At 50.7% G+C, this 2742-nt stretch overlaps 1 long non-coding RNA gene across 1 annotated transcript; it reads right to left on the bottom strand.

Moving 5' to 3' along the window:
• Window positions 1-1168: 1168 nt before the first annotated feature.
• LOC129483924 (uncharacterized) lies at window positions 1169-2387 on the bottom strand. Its single transcript, XR_008658329.2, has 3 exons — window positions 2329-2387; window positions 2093-2167; window positions 1169-1283 (listed from the first exon to the last, which is right to left on the bottom strand). It is a non-coding gene; the product is annotated as an uncharacterized lncRNA (long non-coding RNA).
• Window positions 2388-2742: the final 355 nt, after the last annotated feature.

Below are 2742 nucleotides of genomic sequence, written 5' to 3'. Positions count from 1 at the left end.
AACCCACAGGGACCTGGGTTGTCTCCAACCCAGGTCCTTGTCTTCTGCCAGAACTATTTTTTTTTTTTTTTTTTTTTTGAGATAAAGTCTTGCTCTGTTGCCCAGGCTGGAGTGCAGTGGTGCGATCTCAGCTCACTGCAACCTCCACCTCCTGGGTTCAAGCGATTCTCCTGCCTCAGCCTCCTGAGTAGCTGGGACTACAGGCACATACCATCATGTCTGGCTAATTTTTGTAATTTTAGTAGAGGTGGATTTTCCCCATGTTGGCCAGGTTGGTCTTGAACTCCTGACCTCAGGTGATCCACCCACCTCGGCCTCCCAAAGTGCTGGGATTACAGGTGCCACCGCACCTGGCCTGCCAGAACTTCTAATTGACCAGAGGGTAAGGCAGCCTACAGATGTCACACAGAATATCTAAGGGGAGTGCGAGTGGAGAAAGGTGGAGTGGGGCTGGGCATAATGGAAGGTGGACAGTGTGTGGCCCTACAATGACCCTCCCCACCTCTGTGCTAGCATCTGACTTCCAGCTTCCCTCTTTCAGAGCACCTGAAACTCTTAATGTTTATACAGCTGATTCTTTCTGGAGAGGAGCCTTGAGGGCCAAGCAGAATCAGAGTCCTTTCTGTGTCCCAGGGCCCAACACTGGGCCTGGCCTACAGGAGGGACCTGGATGATATTGGATGGAAGGGAGGGAGGCAGGTGAGAGGAAGGAGAGAGATAATGACGACACAGCCTGAACTGAAGGGGGAGCAAGGCAAAAGAGAAGCAAGGGTGGTTTTGAGAGATGCTGAAGCTTTAGAGTCTCTAGGACTTGAGAGCATGGATGTAGGGCTGAAAGGAAGGAAGGGGGTGATTGAAGATGGCTCCAGGTTTCAAACCAGAACCCAAGAGCACAGACCTCCCAGCTCTAAGGTCAGGCCTTAGCAGAGCTTGGTAATGACCTTTGGCCCTATCTTGTGTGACAGGTCTGGATGACAGTAGAGGAATAGGGCAGGGCTGAGACCCTTGGGAGCAGCCCCAGGCTTGTTTTAGAAAGTTCTGTTGCAATGTGTACAGACAGCTCCCCTTGCATCATTCTGCCCGCTCGTTTCTTACTCAACTCTTTCAAGGCCTTTTCCCTGCAGGAATTGGGGGGGTGGGGTGAGGGTGGGGGAGGGGATATTACACAGACAGCTCTCAGTACATTTATTTCTCATCTGCCCTTCTATCTGGCCGACCTTTCCTGAGACCACCCATCCTTGTGCTGGGTGCTGTGGGTACAGTTCTTGCTCCTCAGGGGCATTCTGGGGGAAGAAACAGACACCTAAAATGACAATTATTATTCAGCAGTAGTTTCTAGCTTTTTAAAAGCAGTGAAACCATTTCTTTTTTTCTTTTTTTTTGAGACGGAGTCTCGCTCTGTCGCCCAGGTTGGAGTGCAGTGGCACAATCTTGGCTCACTACAAGCTCCACCTCCTGGGTTCACACCATTCTCCTGCCTCAGCCTCCCAAGTGGATGGGACTACAGGCGCCCGCCACCACACCCAGCTAATTTTTTTTGTATTTTTAGAGACAGGGTTTCGGCATGTTAGCCAAGATGGTCTCAAGCTCCTGACCTCGTGATCCGCCCATCTCAGCCTCCCAAAGTGCTGGGATTACAGGCATGAGCTACTGCGCCCGGCTGAAACCATTTCTTCAAATACAACCTTGAGAGCCCAAGAAGTGACAGGGATGACAGGCTGCTGGGGTGGTCCCACAGTTCCTCAGGGTTTGTCTCTCAGTTGCCCAGCCCACACACCCTATCTCCAGGGCTCTGTGGAACACAGTTTGAAACTCCCGCTGCACAGAATAGCAAGTGCGGGGCTGGGGGACGCACTGAAGACAGGCATTCAGGCGGATGCCCCCCGCACACTGTGGAAAGGCACCCTGGTGGGCTGGCACCTGGTCAGACCCATCTTCCTGAGCAGGGGCACTGGACAGGTTTGTTGGTGGATCATTTTTATATGAATACATATGTCTAGACAAGGCACTTCTCCTGGTCCATCTACCCCAGACCCTGACTTGGCCCCAAACTGAATAAGCCCCCACCTTGCCACATGTTAATGTTGCTTACTGTGTTTGAGCCTCAGTTACCCTGTGCTCCATCCAAATGGGAATAAGTATCTTCCTCCTAGGGTTGTTGTAAAGACTAAAATAATAAATGTAAAGTGCCATATGGACACAGTGGCTCATGCCTGTAATCTCAGTACTTTGGGAGGCTGAGGCATGAGAATCAATTGAGCCCAGGAGTTGAAGACCAGCCTGGGCAACACAGACAGACCCCATCTCTACCAAAAAAAAAAAAATTACCTAGGCATGGTGGCATGTGTCTGTAGTCCCAGCTACGTAGGAGGCCGAGGTGGGGGGAGGGGAGGATTGCTTGAGTGCAGGAGTTAGAGGCCACAGTGAGCTATGATCGTGTCACTGCACTGCAGCCGGGGCAACAGAGCAACACCCTGTCTCTAAGTGAATGAATGAATGAATGTAAAATGCCCAGGACAGGGCCTGGCATATAGTACTTGACAAATTATTACCAGTAGAAGTATTATGATTGAAAATAAGGATTAGGAGGACAGGTTTGCCTGGAGCTCTGACCTCTTCTCCAAAGGGCTTTGAACAAACATAAAGGGAGGGAGAAGAGTAAAATGCCTGAGAAGGCAGTGGAACTGGAGGACACTAGAAATGACAAAGAACCAGGCATCTTAGCATAGGAGATGACCACAA

Source organism: Symphalangus syndactylus, chromosome 6 (genome assembly GCF_028878055.3).
Source record: "Symphalangus syndactylus isolate Jambi chromosome 6, NHGRI_mSymSyn1-v2.1_pri, whole genome shotgun sequence".
In the NCBI taxonomy this organism is placed as follows: Eukaryota; Metazoa; Chordata; class Mammalia; order Primates; family Hylobatidae; genus Symphalangus; species Symphalangus syndactylus.
Note: the sequence above shows the minus strand (reverse complement) of the source record. Positions and strands in the feature narration are given on the sequence as shown.